At 39.8% G+C, this 22,809-nt stretch overlaps 1 protein-coding gene across 10 annotated transcripts in view; it reads left to right on the top strand.

Annotated features, from left to right (window-relative positions):
- Nucleotides 1-22,809, top strand: part of LOC106883414 (very long chain fatty acid elongase 6) — a 60,856-nt gene that overhangs the window by 7,115 nt on the left and 30,932 nt on the right. Inside the window, exon 3 of one of the 10 annotated variants that reach the window (XM_089355126.1) lies at nt 3,403-3,496. The exons of 8 other annotated variants lie outside the window; for them this stretch is intronic. The gene's annotated coding sequence lies outside the window, so the exon portion shown is untranslated. Of the gene's footprint in view, nt 1-3,402; nt 3,497-7,540; nt 7,565-22,809 lie in introns of those variants that run through there. One more of the 10 variants, XM_052969564.2, reaches the window with a different exon arrangement.

Raw genomic sequence — 22,809 nt, 5'->3', positions numbered from 1 at the left:
CTGAGTGAGAGGCCCTTTGTCACCAGCAGAAGTAAGAGCTCTCTGAATTTCGCCCAGGCTATTCTTATTCTAGCAGCTACGCTTTCAGCGCACCCTCCCAGCAACAAACTTGGTTACCCAGGTAGCGGAAGCTATCAACTACTTCTAGTTTTTCTCCCTGGAGTATGGCAGAAGTTGTTTCTTGCACATTTTCAATGTTTATTGCCCCTGAGCATCTGCCACATACAAAAGCTATCTTGCTAGTTAGCCTTCCTTTGATATTGCTGCACCTCTTATGTGTCCATAGCTTACACTGGGTACATCTTATGGAGTTTCTATCCACGCCTTTTCTACAGATCGAGCAGAGCCTTCTACCTGAAGGGGTTTGTGTTTTGTCTACCTTCCTACTTATTAGGACTTTGGTTTTAGCTAGGTTGACTCTAAGGCCCTTCGATTCTAGTCCTTGCTTCCACACCTGAAACTTCTCCTCTAGTTCTGATAGTGACTCAGCAATTAGGGCAAGGTCATCAGCATAGAGGAGCTCCCAGGGGCATCCTGTCTTGAATTCCTGTGTTATTGCCTGGAGGACTATGATAAATAGGAAGGGGCTGAGGACTGAACCTTGGTGGACCCCTACCTCTACCCAGAATTCTTCACTGTACTCATTGCCAACTCTCACCTTACTGACAGTGTCCCTGTACATGGCTTGCACAGCTCTCACTAACCACTCATCTATCCCTAGTTTCCTCATTGACCACCAGATAAGGGAGTGGGGGACCCTGTCAAAGGCTTTCTCTATGTCAATGAAAGCCAGGTACAGAGGTTATATTTATATATATGCATGTATATATATAAGTATATATATATATATGCATATATATGTATACATATATATGTATATATATATGTATATATTTGTGTGTGTGTGTGTGTATATATATATATCTGTATATATATATATATATATATATATATATATATATATATATATATATATATATACACACACACATATAAATTAGAGGATATGCTAACCTTGTGAAGAGATGGTTGCATCCAAGGAAATACTGGTTCAATGCCTACTATTGTTGGGGAATTAAATTCCCTTAAAACAATAGGTATATATTAAGCATATAGTTTATATCTAGTTAAAAGAAGAAAAGAAAATGGAGATAAGGAAGTTAACATTTATTATTAACAAATACAAATCATAAACCATAATGTTTAGTCTGCTGAAATGAATTGATAGGTTCACATATAACATATGAAGGTACATCTTTTTTTTCTCTAATGAAATTATGCACATGTCACATAAATGCAAATTTAATGTACAAATTTGTAATTAAATTCATCATCATCATCGTTTAACATCCATTTTCCATGCTGGCATGGGTTGGATGGTTTGACTGGGGACTGGCAAACCAAGAGGCTGCACCAGGCTCCAATTTGATCAGGAATTGTTTCTACAGCTGCATGCCCTTCCTAACACCAACCACTCTGAAAGTGTAGTGGGTGCTTTTTATGGGTCACTGGCATAGGAGCCAGTCAGGTGGTACTGGCATCGACCAAGTTCAGATGGTGCTTTTTACATGTCACCGGTATGGGCAGCCAGTTGGGGGTTGGGGGTGGCTGGCATCGATCAAGTTCAGATGGTGCTTTTTACATGCCACTGGTACGAGGAGCCAGTCATGTGGCACTAGCAATGACCCATACATGAATGGTACTTATTGCATGCCACCAGCATGAGAGCCAATCAGGCGGCACGGGCATCAGCCACAACTGCAATTTCCATTTTTTAATGTGATTTGATTTTTGATTTTACTTGACTCAATAAGTCTCCTCAAGCATGGTGTGTCACCCGACGATTCAAAGGTACTTTTTAAATGGGCTGGTTATGTTACACTGGTGTAAGCGATGACTGTGATCTCACTTTACTGGCTGGGTCTTCTCAATCACAGCATATCTCCAGAAATCTCGGTCTCTTGTCATTGCCTCTGTGAGGCCCAACATTTGAAAGTCGTGCTTCACCACCTCATCCCATGTCTTCCTGGGTTCTCCCTCTTCCTGGGTTCTCCCTCTTCCTGGGTTCTCCCTCTTCCTGGGTTCTCCCTCTTCCTGGGTTCTCCCTCTTCCTGGGTTCTCCCTCTTCCTGGGTTCTCCCTCTTCCTTGGGTTCCTTCCACTTTTAGGGAGTGACACATCTTCACACAGCTCTCCTCATCCATACGCAGCACATGACCATACCAGTGCAGTCATCTCTCTTGCACACCACATTTGATGTTTATGTTCAACATTTCTCTCAGGGCGCTTACATTCTGTTGTGTGTGCACACTGACATTACACATCCTGCAGATCATACTAGCTTCATTTCTTTCAAGCCTATGCATGTCTTCAGTAGTCATGGCCCATGTTTCACTGCTGTGTAGCATGGCAGTTCACACACATGCATCATACAGTCTCCCTTTCATTCTGAGCGAGAGGCCCTTTGTCACCAGTAGAGGTAGAAGCTTTCTGAACTTTGCCCAACCTATTCTTATTCTAGTGGCAATGCTCTCAGTGCATCCACCCCCACTACAGTCTTGGTCATCTAGGTAGCAGAAGCTATCAACTACTTCTAGTTTCTCCCTGTGGCATGTGATGGAATCAGTTTTCTGAGCATCTGCGGTGTTAATTGCCCATGTGCATCTGCCACACACAAAAGCTATCATCCTGGTTAACCTTCCTTTGATGTTGCTGCACCGCTTATGCATCCATAGCTTACACTGGGTACATCTTATGGAGTTTCTACCTATACCTTTTCTACAGATCAAGCAGGGCCATCTACCTGTAGGGGTTTGTGATTTGTTTGCTCTCTTTGAGTATTAGTTTAAATGGCTGTTGTAAGAAGTGAAGTTGACTAATTTATTGATAATAAATAATTATTAACTTCCTATCTCCATCTTCTTTTATCTGGATATAAAATATATGTATGTATATTTGATATATATGCTTATATACATTTATATATGTATGATATATATATATATATATATATATGGCATATATATATATATATGATATATATATATATATATATATATATATATATATATATATGATATGTATATATATATATATATATATATATATATGATATATATATATCATATATTCATATATATTAAATATTTGTCGCTCTCACACTCACTATCTCTCACTCTTCGCTTTAAACTTGCTGGCTCATGGTATGCCCACCCCCTCCACCAGTACCGGAAGTTCTTATCCTCTGTCATCCTTGGTTGTCCCACAAACACTTATGCTTAATGCCATCCCCTCCCCTACCCAGGGTTTTATCAATCATATAGTGCATAAAGATGGTGTAGTGTATGCAGGTTGTAGGCATTGTTTGTTTATGAATTCTGCCAAATGTAAGCTTTCTTTTCAGGTACAGGACACTGCTGTCCCTCATCCCAGGGTCTCACAGGCCTACACCTCCCACACCTTCAGAATTGGCACTCTCAACGTTGGCACATTGAAAGGTAGGTCTGGTTCCGCTAAGTTCCTCACAAGCAAAGAACACAGGTACAAGGTTTTCTGGGCAGGGAACACTAACAGGGTCGGGGGAATACTTCTTTCAGAGAAATAGGTTGATAAAGTAATCGAAGTAGTCAGAGTATGTGACAGAGTACTTAAGATTAGACTCGTGCTTCACCATAGGTTAGCTACCGTCATCTCGGCCTATGCCCCCCAACGGGGGCTACCCGATGGGCAGAAAGACCAATTCTATGACACCTTGTTGCAAACTACCTCATTGACGAATGACAAGGACCTTCTCTTTGTGTCTGGTAATTTCAATGGACATGCAGGGGGCTTCCATGGCGTACATGGAGGCTATGGCTTCAGTTCCCTCAATGAGGAGGGAACCAGATTGCTGGAGTTCTGTGATGCAAATGATCTTATGGCTTGCAATACCAACTTTAGGAAACTGTCCTGTCACCTAGTTACCTACCGTTCTGGCAGACGCACTAGCCAAATCGACTACATCCTCGCCAGAAATAGGGAAGGAAGACTGCTTATAAATGTCAAAACCTTCCCAGGCGAAGAATGTACCTCTCAACACAGATTGGTAGTTAGCGACTTCGGAATCAAGGCTAAATGGATGCCCAGAAGTAGACCAGCTTGGAAGAGAAGGGTCTGGAAGCTTTAAGATCCTGCATATGGACAGAGATTTAGAAATGTTTTACTCAAAGCATTTGACGAAATAGAAGGGGATATAGCATCACACAATGTGGAAGACAATTAGAGGTTTCTACGGGACAACTTGTTGAGAACCACCGACCAGATCTGTGGTTGGTTCAAAGTCCCCTCTTGACCCAAAATAACGTTTTGGTGGAACAATGTTGTTGACAGGGCTATTAGACAAAAGAAACAGGCTTGGAAGGACTGGAAGAACAGAGGTAGCAGGGAATTGTATCAGATTGCCAGAAGGGAAGCTAGGAGACAGGTTTACTTAGAATATCAGGTGATACACAAAGGAGTCATATTCAATGACTGGTGTAGCAGCACCATTGTCAACTGCAACAAAGTTAAAGGTGACGCTTTAGACACAAATAATTACAGAGGTATCAAGTTGCTGGACCAGGTAATGAAGGTCACTGAGAGGGTCATAGCCCAACTAAATAGGGAGAGAGTCAGTTTAGATGAGATGCAGTTTGGGTTCGTTCCAGGGAAATGTACCACTGATGCTATATTTCTGGTAAGACAGCTGCAGGAGAAATACCTAGCCAAAGATAAACCTCTGTACCTGACTTTCATTAACATGAAGAAAGCCTTTGACAGGGTCCCCCGATCCCTTATCTGGTGGTCAATGTGGAAACTAGGGATAGCTGAGTGGTTAGTGAGAACTGTGCAAGCCATGTACAGGGACGCTGTCATTAAGGCGAGGGTTGGCAACGAGAACAATTAAGAATTCCGGGTAGAGGTAGGAGTCCACCAAGGTTCCGTCCTCAGCTCCCTCCTATTTATCATAGTCCTCCAGGCAATAACACAGGAATTCAAGACGGGTTGCCCCTGGGAGCTCCTCTATGCTGATGACCTTGCCCTAATTGCTGAGTCACTATCAGAACCAGAGAAGTTTCAGGTGTGGAAGCAAGGACTAGAATCGAAGGGCCTTAGAGACAACCTAGCTAAAACCAAAGTCCTAATAAGTAGGAAGGTAGACAAAATACAAACCCCTTCAGGTAGATGGCCCTGCTCGATCTGTGGAAAAGGCGTAGTTAGAAACTCCATAAGATGTACCCAGTGTAAGCTATGGACACATAAGGGGTGCAGAAATATAAAAAGAAGGCTAACTAGCAAGATAGTTTTTGTATGTGGCAGATGCTTAGAAGCAATAAACACTGAAAATGTGCAGGAAAGAACCTTTGCTACACTCCAGGCAGAAAAACTAGAAGTAGTTGATAGCTTCTGCTACCTAGGTGACCAGGTCTGTAGCGGGGGAGGGTGTGCTGAAAGCGTAGCTGCTAAAATAAGAATAGCCTGGACAAAGTTCAGAGAGCTCTTACCTCTGCTGGTGACAAAGGGCCTCTCACTCAGAGTAAAAGGCAGACTGTATGATGCATGTGTACGAACAGCCATGCTACATGGCAGCGAAACATGGGCCATGACTGCTGAGGACATACATAAGCTCGTAAGAAACGAAGCCAGTATGCCCCGATGGATGTGTAATGTAAGTGTGCATACTCGACAGAGTGTAAGTACCTTGAGAGAAAAGTTAGACTTAAGAAGCATCAGTTGTGGTGTGCAAGAGAGACGATTGCGCTGGTATGGGCATGTGGAAAGAATGGATGAGGATAGCTGTGTGAAAAACTAGACCCAGGAAGACCTGGGATGAGGTGGTGAAGCACAACCTTTGAACATTAGGCCTCACCAAGGCAATGACTAGTGACCAGGACCTTTGGAAATATGCAGTACGCGAGAAAACCCGGCAAGCCAAGTGAGAGCATAATCTGTGACCTCTGCCAGAAGTGTAGCCAGCTCACTTATTTGTATCTTTACTTCATTGGACACTAAACTCTGCTTGCAAAGACCTGTTGAGGCAAGTAAATTTGAAATCGAAATCAAACCAACGTTGACGGCTGGCACCCATGCCAAGCTCTCCTTCATTGGACACTAAATTCTGCTTGCGAAGACGTGTTGGGGCAAGTGAAATCGAAATCATAATTGAACCATATTCGATGACCGGCACCTGTACTAACAGCACCATCTGAGTGTGATCATTGCCAGAGCAGCTGTCTGGCTTCCGTGCTAGTGGCACGTAAATAGCACCATTTGAGTGTGATCGTTACCAGCGTTGCCTTACTGGCACGTTAGAAAATTATTCGAACGAGGTCGTTGCTAGTGCCGCTGGACTGGCTCCTGTGCAGGTGGCACGTAAAAAAATGCCATTTTGAGCATGGCCGTTGCCATTACTGTGTGACTGGTCCTTGTGCCAGTGGCATGTAAAAGCACCCACTACACTCTTGGAGTGGTTGGTGTTAGGAAGGGCATCGAGGTGTAGAAACTCTGCCAGATCAGATTGGCGCCTGGTGCAGCTATCCGGTTCACCAGTCCTCAGTCAAATCGTCCAACCCATGCTTGCATGGAAAGCGGACGTTAAACGACGACGATGATGATGATGATATATATATATATATATATATACCAAATATGCATGGATCAGCTGAAAACATGTTGAGGTAAAGTTTGTTATAGCCAGATGTCCTACCTGTTGCCAAGAAAGGTAAGAATCTCCCAGTCTATCAAACAGCAAATTGTCCTGTCATGTTTAAATGGAAACCTGAAAACAAGTTACACCCTATGGTCAAGGTGATATGTGCAAAAATTGCATAAAATGTCAAGACATGCTTTTGTAGTGGACTACTAGTAAATGACACCATTAGACAAGCATGTGTCTACGAGGGAAATATGAACTTGCTTACATACACATATTTTATTCATGCTATTTTTGTTATAAGAATTTAGGAGCTTTAAGAGAGATGAAATAAATTATTTTTACTGCTATAACTATCTAAAGTAGATATAGAGTAGCATGCAGAATATTGGGTGAATTTTCCCTCCAAGGAGTTTTATTAACCCAGTATTCTATCTGCTATTATGTATCGCTTTAACTACTTCAATAACAACAAACAGGATGAGGACAGCTATCTGTCCATTGTAAATAATGTACATAATTCCTCATCTCAAAAATATAGAAAAAAAGTATAGAATAGTTTTGTCTACTTTGGGTTCCACTTGTAGCATTTCTGTACTCATTTCAAGATTTTTTGCAGTGGTTATTGCTGTTGGTTCTTTACACTTCCTGTCATCTAGTGGAAGGATGTGATTGGCTATCATGTAAAAATAATTTGTCATTAAAATAAAATAAAAGCAGGTCTTGAGAATAAATTTGGGAACTGCATAGAACCAGTTGTTTTTGAGTGTGTATGTTTTACATATATATATATTTATTATATTCTTTTATTCTTTTACTTGTTTCAGTCATTTGACTGCAGCCATGCTGGAGCACTGCCTTTAGTCAAACAAATCGACCCCAGGACTTATTCTTTGTAAGTCTAGTACTTATTTTATGGGTCTCATTTGTTGAACCACTAAGTTATGGGGACGTAAACACACCAACATTGGTTGTCAAGCAATGGTGGGGGGAACAAACACAGATACACACACACACACACATATATGACAGGCTTCTTTCAGTTTCCATCTACCAGATCCACTCACAAGGCTTTGGTTGGCCTGAGGCTATAGTAGAAAACACTTGCCTAAGGTGGTACTGAACCTGGAACCATGTTGTTGGGAAGCAAGCTTCTTACCACACAGCCACTCCTGCACCTATATATATATATTCTTTTATTTGTTTCAGTCATTTGACTGTGGCCATGCTAGAGCACCACCTTTAGTTGAGCAAACCAAACCCAGGACTTATTCTTTGTAAGCCTAGTACTTATTCTATCAGTCTCTTTTTCCTGAACCGCTATATTTCGGGGACGTAAACACACCAACATTGGTTGTCAAGCGATGTTGGAAGGACAGACACAGAAACACACACACACTCACACACACACACACACATGTACGATGGGCTTCTTTCAGTTTCCGTCTACCAAATCCGCTCACAAGGCTTTGGTCAGCCCAAGGTTATAGTTGAAGACACTTGCCCAAGGTGCCACACATGTGGTTGGTAAGCAAGCTTACTCCTGCGCCTATACTCTTTTACTCTTTTACTTGTTTCAGTCATTTGACTGTGGCCATGCTGGAGCACCGCCTTTAGTCGAGCAAATCGACCCCAGGACTTATTCTTTGTAAGCCTAGTACTTATTCTATCGGTCTCTTTTTGCCGAACCGCTAGGTTACGGGGACCTAAACACATCAGCATCGGTTGTCAAGTGATGTTGGGGGGACAAACACAGACACACACACACGCACATACACACACATATATATATATATATATATACATATATATGACGGGCTTCTTTCAGTTTCTGTCCACCAAATCCACTCACAAGGCTTTGGTCGGCCTGAGGCTATAGTAGAAGACACTTGCCTAAGGTGCCACGCAGTCGGACTGAACCTGTAACCATGTGGTTCGTAAGCAAGCTACTTACCACACAACCACTCCTACGCCTATATATATATATTCTTTTATTCTTTTACTTGTTTCATTCATTTTGACTGCGGCCATGCTGGAGCACCGCCGTTAGTTGAACAAATCAACCCCAGCACTTATTCTTTGTAAGCCTTGTACTTATTCTATTAGTCTTTTTTGCCAAACCGCTAAGTTACGGGAACATAAACACACCAACATCGGTTGTCAAGCGATGGGCGGGGGACCTCCCCCTTTTACCTGCTCCCATTTATTGCACTTGGTTTAACACTAGTGTAGCAATAATTGGGTACCCTCCCAGCAGTATATTGGATAGATACTATCCCTTAGTGGGTTGAACCCTCAACCCCTAACTCTCTCGCAGTATATGTATATATATATATATATATGATGGGCTTCTTTCAGTTTCCGTCTACCAAATCCACTCACAAGGCTTTGGTTGGCCTGAGGCTATAGTAGAAGACACTTGCCCAAGGTGCCATGCAGTGGGACTGAACCTGGAACCATGTAGTTGAGAAGCAATCTTCTTACTACACAGCATCATCATCATCGCCATTTAATGTCCATTGTCCATGGTGCCATGGGTTGGATAGTTTGACCAGGCTAGTATGCTGGAAGGCTGCACCAGACTCCAGAGTCTAATTTGGCATGGCTTTCTATGGCTGGATGCCCTTCCTAATGCCATCCACTCCGAGAGTGTAATGGGTGCTTTTACATGCCACCAGCACAGGTGCAATTTGCGTGATACCGAGGTTCCCTCCACAGTTAGAGATCAGCTTTTCTTTACACACCTGTCCTCGTCCGTATGCATCACATGACCATACCAACTCAATCCTCTCTCTTGCACACCACATCTGATGCTGCTTATGCCTAACTTTTCTCTCAAGATGCTTATACTCTGTCGAACATGCACACTTCCATTGCACATCCAGCGCAGCATACTGGTTTCATTTCTTTCAAGCTTATGCATGTCCTCAGTTGTCACAGCCCATGTTTCACTGCCATGCAGCATAGCTGTTTGCACACAGGTATCAAACAATCTGCCTTTCATTCTGAGAGAGAGGCCTTTGTTGCCAGCAGAGGTAGGCGCTCTCTGAACTTTGCCCATCCTAAACTTATTCTCACAGCTACACTCTTGGAGCATCCACCTCCACTACTAACTTGGTTACCTAGATAATGGAAGCTATCTACTACCTCTAGCTTGCCCCTCTGGAGTTTATTTTCTGCCCATTTTCAGTATTTATTGTACCTGTGCATCTTCCACATACAAAAGCTAGTTTCCCTGTTAATGTTCCCCTGATATTGCTTACACTGGGTGCATCTTACACCTTTTCTACAGATTGAGCAAGGTCATCTACCTGTAGGGATTTGTGATTTGTCTGCCTTCCTACTTACTCAGACTTTGTTTTTGCGACATTAACTCTAAGACCCTTTGATTCTAAACCTTGCTTCCATATATGTATATATAAATTTAAGTAAAGTTTATTATTACCGTTATTAAGTTCACACCGTTACATGCACAATATAAGCTAAATTTAGATTCAGTAGCGTATATAATACCACTTGCCAAAATCGAGTATATAATACCAGTTGCAAGTGGTGTTATACATCCTACTGAATCTCATCATCATCATCATCGTTTAACGTATGCTTTCCATGTTGGCATGGGTTGGACAGTTTGACTGAGGACTGGAAGCTAGGAAGCTGCACCAGGCTCCAATCTGATCTGACAAGGTTTCTACAGCTACATCCCCTTCCTAACGCCAACCACTCCGAGAGTGTAGTGGGTGCTTTTTATATGCCATTGGCACACTGGTCAGTTAGGCGATACTGGCATTGACCATGCTCGAATGCTGCTTTTTACATACTACCAGCATGAGAGCCAGTCAGGCAGCACTGGCATTGACCAACCTTGAATGGTGCTTTTTATGTGCTACTGGTATGGGAGCCAGTCAGATAATTATATTGCAACAGTTTTTAAAAATATAAATAGCTTTTCTCCACTAACCATAAACAGGCAGGATAGTTCGAGAAATTAAAATATTTAATGATTTGCAAGCACACAGTTCTGAAAAGTAGATACCATTCTATGATGTAAAAATGATGATAATAACTACTTAACAGAGCCAGGCTAACTGAAGGTAGTAATGCCAATGGCAGGGTTTAAATTATCTTTTTCAAATCATTTCCTTCATTTCTATCTTGTCATTCAGCTGCTTCTGCAACACATAATTAACCACAGTTTCATAGATTAAAATGGAAAATTAGTTTTGAAAATTGGTCAGTTATTTGAAATGACTTCTAACAAATTAATTTCTCACTACCACTAAACATCTCCATCCCCCATATCTTCTTCACAGCCACCGCCACTGTCAGTATCATTGCTATTAAGATAAACATTACTACAATCACATCATCATCATCGTTTAACGTCCGCTTTCCATGCTGGCATGGGTTGGACAATTTAACTGAAGACTAGCAAGTCAGGGGGCTGCACCAGGCTCCAATCTGTTCTGGCAAGGTTTCTATTGCTGGATACCCCTTCCTAATGCCAACCACTCTGAGAGTGTAGTGGGTGTTTTTTACGTGCCACTGACACGGGGACCACTCAAGTGACATGGGTATCAACTACGCTCAAATGATGCTTTTTACGTGCCACCACCACTATGTATATAGTCAGTTCAAAAACACACAGAGAAAAAGAAAAAAAAAACAAACAAACACTTGGATGTGGCCCAGCAATGTATTAATAAGATGCTCAGAGAAAGAAAAGAGTAGAAGTTTTACATTTCGAGCATAACTCTTCTTCAGAAAGAGGAAGAAACAGGAAAGTCCAATCATGTGCGGTTACATTTTTCAAGTAAGTGACCGGAAGTAGGAATGAAGAGAAAATGCTTTCTGAAAGGAGTGCGAAAATGGTCAGTATGTGTGGTAGCATGTAGTAGCATGTAGTAGCATGTGTATGTATGGTAGCGTGTGTGTGTGGTAGTAACTGCTTGTTTGTGTATAGCTGCAGGCATGGCTGTTTGGTTATGAAGCTTGTTTCCTAAACAAGTGGTCTTAGGTTCAGTCGCACTGTGCAGCATTATGAACAAGTGCCTTTTACTGCATCCCTAGATTGACCAAAGCCTTGTGAGTGGGGTCATCAGAAACTGAAAGAAGCCTGTCATATATATATATATATAGATCTATAACTATAGTATAGCTGAGTTTGTGAGTGTGTGTGTGCGTGTGTTGCATCTATAGGAATCCACATTTTCCACTTTTTCGTAAAAATTTTTACATCAATGGAATTTTCTCGATGTGAACGTTCCAGCGCAGTAATTAGATTTTTAAAATTCCATTTACTTTTTGTGATTTAAGGGAGATTTGGCTGTTGTTTCTAGCAACTTTTATATTTCTTCCCTTCTACCTGGAACAGCATTCTTACACACGCGCTCAACATATAATATAGAGAGTAAGCGTAAAAGAGGGAGGGAGAGAGAGAAAGTGATACATACAAAGTCATAGACTAAACATTCCTCTCGGTATTCTTTACCTATTTTTCATAACATTGATACGTAAAAACACACACAACCACACATACATCATCTGTGACAACATACACATTGCTCACGTTCTCTATTCCTTTCTCCTCCTCTTTCTCTCTCGCTCTCTCAAACGCATACACGTGCAAGTAAACACAATCATTCACAAAAATATAACTCATGTTCGTCAACGTGGCATAACTACAGAATTGTACACCACCGACTTTGGAAGGTCATAACTTTCAGAAAAATGAATATTTTTTTAATGAAATTTTCTATGCATATATTATTTGTTATGTAGATTCCAAATATACAAAAATTTTCGGTGCAAGTGTTTTGGGAGGCGGGTGGGGGACAATTTTCGGAAATTCCACTTAAATTCCTCTTAACTTCCAGGAAAATGAATATTTTTTCGTGAAATTTTCTACAAATATACCTTGATGTATGTACATTTCGAGCATGTAGGAATTTTGAAGGAAACAACTGCAGGTTATTTTTGAGAAGTGTTCCCCACTCAGTGGTGTTTCGGAGTTAGTCATCCATATTTGTTTCATTTTTCTCTATTATGTGCGTATGTGCATCCATAGATTTCTAATGAAGTAATAGGCAGTGAAGAGAAGCCGTCATAAGAAAACTTTTAACTACCTCTATTCCTTTCTCCCCCTCTCTCGCTCTCTCAAACGCATACACGTGCAAGTATACAATCATTCAGTAAAATATAACTCATGTTCATCAATGTTTTGTAAATATACCATGATTTTCACTGGGGTGTTAGGGTTAGGGTTAGGATTATTGTTACGGTTATGGTTTTAGGGTTAGTGTCAGGATTAGGTTTAGGATTAGGGTTGAGTAATCGTGCGGGTGTTAATCTGAAAAATTACAGATATGTGAAAAGTACCGACCCTGCCATCTATTATAACTTTTGTTGTTCTGTTTAATATATACATAGATTATGCCTCCAAAGAAGAGAGTTTCCTGGGGAAAGAAAGCAACCGGTTTAAAATGACAGCAACAGACTGCAGCAATTCACCACATTCCAGAAGCTACTTTGAACATAATGCAAAATGGTGCATCAACATCTGCCCAATCTGATAGAATTCTGGCAAAACTGTGTAGCAACAGATCGCCAGCAATTGCTTCATCACAAATTGCCGTCTTAGCTCCTGCGAAAAGGGATTACCCTGCTATGTATAATCAGGGCAGCGCAAAAAGTTGTTTTACACAAGCATTTCTATAGCCAATTACACGGATGAAATTTACGTACGCTTAATAATGTTACGCAAAACAGCCTTCAGACTTTCCCTATTAATTTCATCGTCTTTTGAATTATGAACATATTTACATCATAAGGGTTTTTTCGTTGTAAGGCTTTCTGTTTTAGTTGATTTTATGTGTATATAAATATGTATATATGTGTGTGTGTGTGTGCATATATATATATATATAGGTGCAGGAGTGGCTGTGTGGTAAGTAGCTTGCTTACCAACCACATGGTCCCAGGTTCAGTCCCACTGCATGGCACCTTGGGCAAGTATCTTCTACTATAGCCTCGGGCCGACCAAAGCCTTGTGAGTGGATTTGGTAGACGGAAGCTGAAAGAAGCCTGTCGTATATATGTATATATATATATATATATGTGTGTGTGTGTTTGTGTGTCTGTGTTAGTCCCCCCAACATCGCTTGACAACCGATGTTGGTGTGTTTACATCCCCGTAACTTAGCGGTTCAGCAAAAGAGACCGATAGAATAAGTACTAGGCTTACAAAGAATAAGTCCTGGGATTTGTTGGATTAAAGGCGGTGCTCCAGCATGGCCGCAGTCAGATGACTGAAACAAGTAAAAGAGTATATATATACATACATGTATATTCTTTGACTTGTTTCCACTTTCCATGCTAGCACGGGTGGGATGATTTAACTGAGGACTGGTGAACCAGATGGTTACACCAGGCTCCAATCTGATTTGGCAGAGTTTCTACAGCTGGATGCCCTTCCTAACGCCAACCACTCCGAGAGTGTAGTGGGTGCTTTTACATGCCACCGGCACGAAGGCCAGTCAGGAGGTACTGGCAATGGCCATGCTCGAAATGGTGTATTTCACGTGCCACCTGCACAAGGGCCAGTTCAGCAGTACTGGCAACGAACTCGCTCGAATGTCTTTTCACATGTCACTGGCACAAGTGCCAGGAAGGCGACGTTGGTAACGATCACGCTCAAATGGTGCTATTTAGTAAAGTGAACATGTATTTGCAAGCTGATTTAATTTCTGCCAACACTGACTTCAAGTATGTAATTTCAGCCAATAACTCTGGATCCTTTTACTGAGCCCGGTCACAGTGGCATTATTTTCATTCAGTGTCTGGTGGTCGTGTTAGAGGTGCTCTGTGTCAAAAAGTATCATAGCAGACATTCTCTTGACATCATTCACACGCGCCTGACTCGGGCTCAGAAGTTACAGTCCAAGTTGTTATCTATAATCGTAAAGCTTAAGAGTAATTCAAATTCAAATTTCTTGAAACAGTAAATTTCTGTAGAGATTAGGATTTTCTCTAGTCAATATATGGTGATCGCTTATAAGCTTGAATCTTATAAATATTATAAGGAGTGACCGTGTGGTAAATAACTTGCTTTCCAACCGCATAGTTCCGAGTTCAGTCCCACTGCGTGGCACTTTGGGCCTACTACAGCCTCGGGCCGACCAAAGCTTTGTGAGTAGATTTGGTGGATGGAAATTGAAAGAAGCCCATTGTACATATATATATATATATATATATATATATATATATATATATATATATATATATATATATATATATATATATATATATATATATATATATATATATATATATATATATATATATATATATAGGTACAGGAGTGGCTGTGTGGTAAGTAGCTTGCTTACCAACCACATGGTTCCGGTTTCAGTCCCACTGCATGGCACCTTGTGCAAGTGTCTTCTACTATAGCCTCGGGCTGATCAAAGCCTTGTGAGTGGATTTGTTAGACAGAAACTGAAAGAAGCCCTTCGTATATATATATATATATATATGTGTGTTTGTGTTTGTCCTACTAACATCGATTGACAACTGATGCTGGTGTGTCTACGTCCCTGTAACCTAGTGGTTCAGCAAAAGACACCAATAGAATAAGTACTAGGCTTACAAAGAATAAGTCCAGGGGTTAATTTGCTTGACTAAAGGCGGTGCTCCAGCATGGCCACAGTCAAATGACTGAAACAAATAAAAGAATATATATATATTAATTATTCAAAGGAATCTCAGAAAAACAGAATCATCCAAACCTCTACAGTTGGATGCTTTTCCCTCAGCTATTTCTAAGTAAAGTAATACTTCCCCAGACATATTCCCACTGAAGATATAATTGAAGGACACTGCTCACAGTGTGGTAGTACTTTTTTACTATCTTGTGATGTCAATGTCTACCTATATATATATATATATGTATGTATATATATATCAATCATCATCCTTTATTGTCTGTTTTCCATGTTGGCATGGGTAGGATGGTTTGGCTAGAGCTGCAACTCTCTGCAAGCCAGAGACCTTCACCTGGTTCCAGTTTGACATGGCCTGATTCTACGGTTGGATGTCCTTCCTAATGCCAACCATTTTACAGTGTGTGCTGGATGCTTTTACATACCACTACATGAGTGTTTTTTACATGGTACCAACATTTCAACCATCCTCCATCTCTCTCTTTGTCTCTTCTACACTCTAGCAACCTCCATCCACTTACATTCCTGGGTTTTCTGACCCCTCTCCCATTCACTTCTATTCATCTCCTACCTTGAAAGTCCACACAGACACCTGATCACCACTATTTTTTATTTCTTCCCTGTTCCACTCCAGTCACCCCACTCCAAAATAAGTAGCTATGTGGCCCCCACTAGAGGAAAATCCTGTTTGCTATGGCCCCTTCTCTCATACCCTCACTCTTCATCTCTCAGCATAAAGCCAACTCTCAGGGTGCAAAGTCTTGCATATGCTCTATCGAATTCTTTACATGCTGTAAAGTGTTTAGCATTAGGAAGGGCATCCAGTTATAGAAACCATGTCAAACTAGACAGTTGGGCACAATGTAGTCTTTGGGACCATCAAATCTTGTCAAAGCATCCAACCCATACCAGCATGAAACATGGATGTTAAATGATAGTGAAGATATATATATATATACATTATTTGAGCAAATCAATATGCACTCTGTAGTATAATGCTGTACACCCACATATATATATAAGTTAGGATTTATGCACATTACTGCTTATTGCTGTCACCATGTATTTTATTTACAGTGAACTGCTAAATAGTACAGCTGGCCATTGAATGATGACAAGAATATAAGAGGAACCTGTCTCTTGTGTCGGTTTGCAGCACCTGCTTTGCTGGTCTCTGTAGTTGAGAGGAGATAATCTCTCCAAAATGCATGCGTACCAGTGTGGTTACGGATCAGTGTGAGCTGACTTGGTGTAATTACACCTATTTGTCTACAGCAAGAAATTTTCTCCATGACAAAATACAGTGAATGTCTTTCTTACAGGTTCGAATATGCTTTAAGCATATTTGAACTGGTTACACGTTTGTGTTTATGCACATCACTGCTTAATGCTGTTACCCTGTATATATGTGTGTGTGTGTATCTGTGCATGTCTTTGTGTTGGTGTTTGTCCCCCACCACTGCTTGAAAATTGGTGTTGGTGTGTTTATGTCTCTTAACTTAGGTGTTCAGCAAAAGAATTCGATAGAATAAATATCAGGCTTAAAAAAAATTTAAGTACTAGGGTCGATTCATTCGTCTCCAAGAAATTCTTCAAGGCAGTGCCCTAGCATGACCGCAGTCTAATGACTGAAACAAGTAAAAAATAAAACATACATGTATATATGAATTTATAAATGCACGCGTAGACGAACACACACACACACACACATACACATATCCATCTATCCATCTGTTGCTTATTTAGTAAGCATGAAACTGGCAGCTTCCAAAAGAAACCACTACTGCTAATAAGAATTGTATCATTTACATAATTCAGGAATCTCCTTTCACTGATCATTAGCAACAGACGTCTTGCGCTTCTATTTAGTATTTAATAAATTGAATGTTCCTCAGTGTGTGTGTGGGAGAGAGAGAGATGTGGAGTAATTGTCTATTATGGGGAAAATTGTTCAAAATATATACTTCTATATATTTAATAACACACTTATGCTGGTCTTTTAAATATGAAGAAATGCAGAACTAAAATTGTTTAACATCAGTTATTATGAGTTGTGGTTGAGGAATTAACGCTTGTTTGCTCGTGTGTGTGTGTTTTTTTTTATTTGCTTCAGTGGCACAAGATCATGTTTATTTATAGTAGCAAGAACATGAGATTTTGTGACAGCTATGGAATTCCTCAAGGGCATTTAAAATGAATGGGGTTTTGCCGGTTTTTTTTTTTTGTGTGTGGTGGTAGTTGTTTTTTTGTGAATTCTCCATATATATATATATATATATATATATATATAACACCAACTGGCTTCTTTCAGTTTCCGTCTACCAAATCCACTTCCCAAAGCTGCAGTAGAAGACACTTGTGTAAGGTGCTACACAGTAGGACCGAACCCCGTAACCATGTGGCTGGGAAGAAAGTTTCTTACTACACAGCCATGCCTGTGCCTATATAGGCATTTCAAAATAGTTTTATAAATTATAATTGCCATTTAAAGTTCTCAAGCAGCGAGAATTGAAATCTATGACCAGCAAAATATCTATCTCTCTATGTCTGATACATATATATGTACACGCACACCCATTAATGGCGAAACCTTTAAGTCTAGTGTTAATATTGATTAATGAACTAATAATTGGCTTTTAAATATTTTCGAGTTATCTGTCGTAAGGCTTAAATTACATTGCTTGTCCTGCCGGCTGTATATATTTGTTCACTGACAGTTGGAACATGTAACTCAACTTTATATCGGGACCGGTTAGTTTTGAATATCGGCTGTCTATCCCCAATCACCGCATTTTTATATTTTTGCTAAATCGATTTATAGAAACCTTCACTCTCCTCTCAACTATATTATAACAAACCAGCAAACACTTCTTTCAGCTCCTGTATTTGCCTTAAAACAAGTCAGTTATACAACTGAACATGAATAATTCATAGAAAGTTGAGAATCTGTCGTAAAAGATTTTGCCTATCGAATCGATGAACCTAACATCTGGTTGCCGCATACAAAGACAGTACACACATGGATTCACATTTTCAGTGTAATATATGTGTGTGTGTATATATATATATATATATGAAAGGAAAAATAAGAAAATGGAGATAACATTGATAACTGATAAACATCAATTATTTAAAATTTTTCCTTAAGTATAGATATACTTCGGTGTATTCCTTTCCATACATTTATGAGCATTAATGCTAATACTCATAATCACATATAGGTCATACACCAGTAATTCATTGTATATAAATATCCCTTAGACAGTTTTTATAACCGCTAATTGAACTCACCTATATATATATATATATATATATATACAAATAAATGAGTATATGCATATATACGTACATGTATGTACATACCTACATCTACCTGTATATAGATGCATATGCATATATATATATATATATATATATATATATATATATATATATATAAATATATATATATATATATATATATAATATATATATATATATATATATATATATATATATATATATATATATATATATATGAACTTTTAAATAAGTTCTCCACCAATAATGGTGCTTTCATACCGATGGGCTTGGTAAAAATTATTAATTGTTAATTGATTTATTAATTAATTAATAAATTGATAATCCTTTACCCTTTTAATTTGTAATAATTATATATATATATTTGTTTTGCAAGATTTTATTGGCTAAACTGGCAATATGACCATCCCCAAGTACAACAACATATATATATATATATATATATATATATATACAGAGGTACTACTAAAGCAGAGTGGTCCCGAACGCGCAGTCGCGCGTCTGCGCTAGCTAGTCGTGAGTGGTCGATTCTAACCCTATCCCTAACCCTAAACACATGTATTCATTTGCGCGCGCGCACTTTTTGTAGGATCGCCCACTCACGACTAGCTAGCGCGAACGCGCGTTCGGGACCACTCTGCTTTAGTAGTACCATATATATATATATATATATCGTCGGTAAAACGTAGATCCGAAAAAGAAGCAGTATATAATATCAATAAAGTTAGATATGGCCGGATTTTGGCCTTGTCTCACTTTAATATGTATGTATGTATATGTATATATATATATGTATATATAGGCATAACTACAGGGTTGGAAATTCCAACAGAGTCCACTTAAATTCTTCTTAACTTCGAGGAAAATGAATATTTTTTCGTGAAATTTTCTACAAATATACCTTGATATTCTGGTGAAAGTGTTTTGGAATAGGGGTGGGGAACAATTTTCGGAAATTCCAACAGAGTCCACTTAAATTCTTCTTAACTTCCAGGAAAATTAATATTTTTTCGTGAAATTTTCTACAAATATACCTTGATGTATGTACATTTCGAGCATGTAGGAATTTTGAAGGAAACAACTGCAGGTTATTTTTGAGAAGCGTTCCCCACTTGGTGGTGTTTCGGAGCAAGTCGTCCATATTTGTTTCATTTTTCTCTATTATGTGCGTATGTGCATCCGTAGATTTCTAGACAGTGAAGAGAAGCCGTCATAAGAAAACTTTCGTTAAAAATAACATGCACACGATTTTTTTTTTCTCAATAGAAGTAAATTCCAAAGTAAACGTTTCTAGTAGAGAAGTAGAAGAGAACAGGAGCAAAAATAGGAATATACACGCACGGTTAAATATAGAAACTATCACAGTGTCGCTTCCCGAAGAATTTTAAAATGTTAGCTTTCCGAAACTTTTTTTTCAATCTTGCAAAAACACGAAGATTAAGAATTAACAGAAAAAGTACACAAATATGTTTTACACACCTGTCGTATACGTCGGTTTTGTTTTTTTCACTTCAAAGGTGGATTAATCCCAACAAAATAACATAACCACCGTTAAAGTGTAAAAAACAAAACCGACGTATACGACAGGTGTGTAAAATATATTTGTGTACTTTTTCTGTTTATTCTTAATCTTCGTGTTTTTGCAAGATTGAAAAAAAAGTTTCGGAAAGCTAACATTTTAAAATACTTCGGGAAGCGACACTGTGATAGTTTCTATATTTAACCGTGCGTGTATATTCCTATTTTTGCTCCTGTTCTCTTCTATTTCTCTACTAGAAACGTTTACTTTGGAATTTACTTCTATTGAGAAAAAAAAAAATCGTGTGCATGTTATTTTTAACGAAAGTTTTCTTATGACGGCTTCTCTTTACTGTCTAGAAATCTACGGATGCACATACGCACATAATAGAGAAAAATGAAACACAATTTTTCTGAAAGTTATGACCTCCCAAAGTCTGTGGGGTAAAACCCTGTAGTTATGCCTATATATATATATATTCTTGTTTCAGTCATTTGACTGCGGTCATGCTGGAGCACCACTTTTAGTTGAACAAATTGACCGTAGGGCTTATTCTTTGTAAGCCTAGTACTTATTCTATCGTCTCTTTTTGCTGAACCTCTAAGTTACGGGGATGCTAACACACCAACATCGGTTGTCAAGCGGTGGTGGGGGGAACAAACACGGACACAAATAAAAAAACTATACATATATATATACGTCAGGCTTCTTTCAGTTTCTGCCGACCAAATACACCCACAAAGCTGACGGAGGTAAAGAATAAACACACCACCCGTTTCGGCGTAACAAAAACAGGTGGAGGTAAAGGACATGGACCGCACCCCCTTTTCGGGTTTTTTTCTTTTTCTATAGAAACCCACTTTTTGCACAGTGGAGATTCCGAATCTGCAAAAAAAAAAAAAAAATAACGGCATTTCAAAATTTTAATTCCCCCCAATTTTTCACTTGTTTTTAGAAATTATGTATCTGAAAAACATTTTTGTAAAATTTTAATTTCCAAAAATAAATAAATAAACACCCTTCCCCTCTGCCAGCGCATCTGTGACAGAAAGTGAACATGTGGTTGAGGGTCTTATGGAATTAAGTGAGGTATGTAAAAATTAGTTTAATGCACGTGCACACAAACACACGCACATACACACACACACACACACACACACACACACGACAACAAAATGACATTAAAAAATTTTTTTTTTTGGTAATTTGTATTTAGAAAGTGGATCTTCGGTTTGGCTGTTGTTTCTAGCATACTTGGACTTTCTGGCTGGAGTGTACTTATAAATTGAAGATTTTGAAAACCCCCAAAACTCATTTTCAAAAGTTTAATTTTCCCCCTCTCCACCCCTTTATCAAAGAAAACAAGAGGGTTGTGGAAATTAAAATTTTGAAAACGTGATTCGTCGTTTAGCTGCTGTTTCTAGCATGTCAAGTTTTCTGTTTAAATACTTTTTATGTCTGCTATTTTAGTAGGAGGGGAGGGTGTTTATTTATTTTCTTTTTTTCTGAAAAATGGAAATTTTACAAAATTTTCTTTTCAGAATCATAATCTCTGTATTTTTCTATGTATTTCGCCAAAAGATTTCTAAGAAAAGTCAAAAATTGGGAGAAGCAGGAGGTGGTGGTGGTGGTGGGGGATTAAATTTTGAAATGCCAATCTTTTTGCAGATTCGGAATCTCTGCAGTCAAAAATGTGGGTTTCTGTAGGGAAAAAACCGAAAGTGTGGTCCATGTCCTTTACATCTGCCCCAAAACCCCAGCCCTAACCCTAAACACCGGGTGTACATATTCTTTACTTTTGCCCACAAGGCTTTGGTTAGCCTGAGCTTATAGTAGAAGACAGTTGCCCAAGGGGCCACGCAGTGGGACTGAACCCAGAACCATGTGGTTGGGAAGTAAGCTTCTTACCGCACTGCCACTCCTATATATATATATATATACATATATCATCATCATCATCATCATCGTTTAACGTCCGCTTTCCATGCTAGCATGGGTTGGACGATTTGACTGAGGACTGGTGAAACCGGATGGCAACACCAGGCTCCAGTCTGATTTGGCAGAGTTTCTACAGCTGGATGCCCTTCCTAACGCCAACCACTCAGAGAGTGTAGTGGGTGCTTTTACGTGTCACCCGCACGAAAACGGCCACGCTCGAAATGGTGTCTTTTATGTGCCACCCGCACAAGCCAGTCCAGGGGCACTGGCAACGATCTCGCTCGAAAATCCTACAGGAGCCAGTCAGGCGGTACTGGCAACGGCCACGCTCAAAATGGTGCATCTCATGTGCCACCCGCACAAGAACCAGTCCAGGGGCACTGGCAACGATCTTACTTGGCTTGCCGGGTCTTCTCACGCACAGCCCATTTCCAAAGGTCTCGGTCCGTAGTCATCGCCTCGGTGAGGCCCAATGTACGAAGGTCTTGCCTCACCACCTCAGCCCAGGTCTTCCTGGGCCTACCTCTTCCACGGGTTCCCTCAACTGTTAGGGTGTGGCACTTTTTCACGCAGCTATCCTCCTCCATTCTCACCACATGTCCATACCAGCGCAATCGTCTCTCTTGCACGCCACAACTGATGCTTCTAATGTTCAGCTTTTCT

The sequence above is a fragment of the Octopus bimaculoides genome, chromosome 7 (assembly GCF_046866305.1).
Source record: "Octopus bimaculoides isolate indiv1 chromosome 7, ASM4686630v1, whole genome shotgun sequence".
Lineage (NCBI taxonomy): Eukaryota > Metazoa > Mollusca > Cephalopoda > Octopoda > Octopodidae > Octopus > Octopus bimaculoides.
This window is presented reverse-complemented; position numbering and strand designations above follow the sequence as displayed.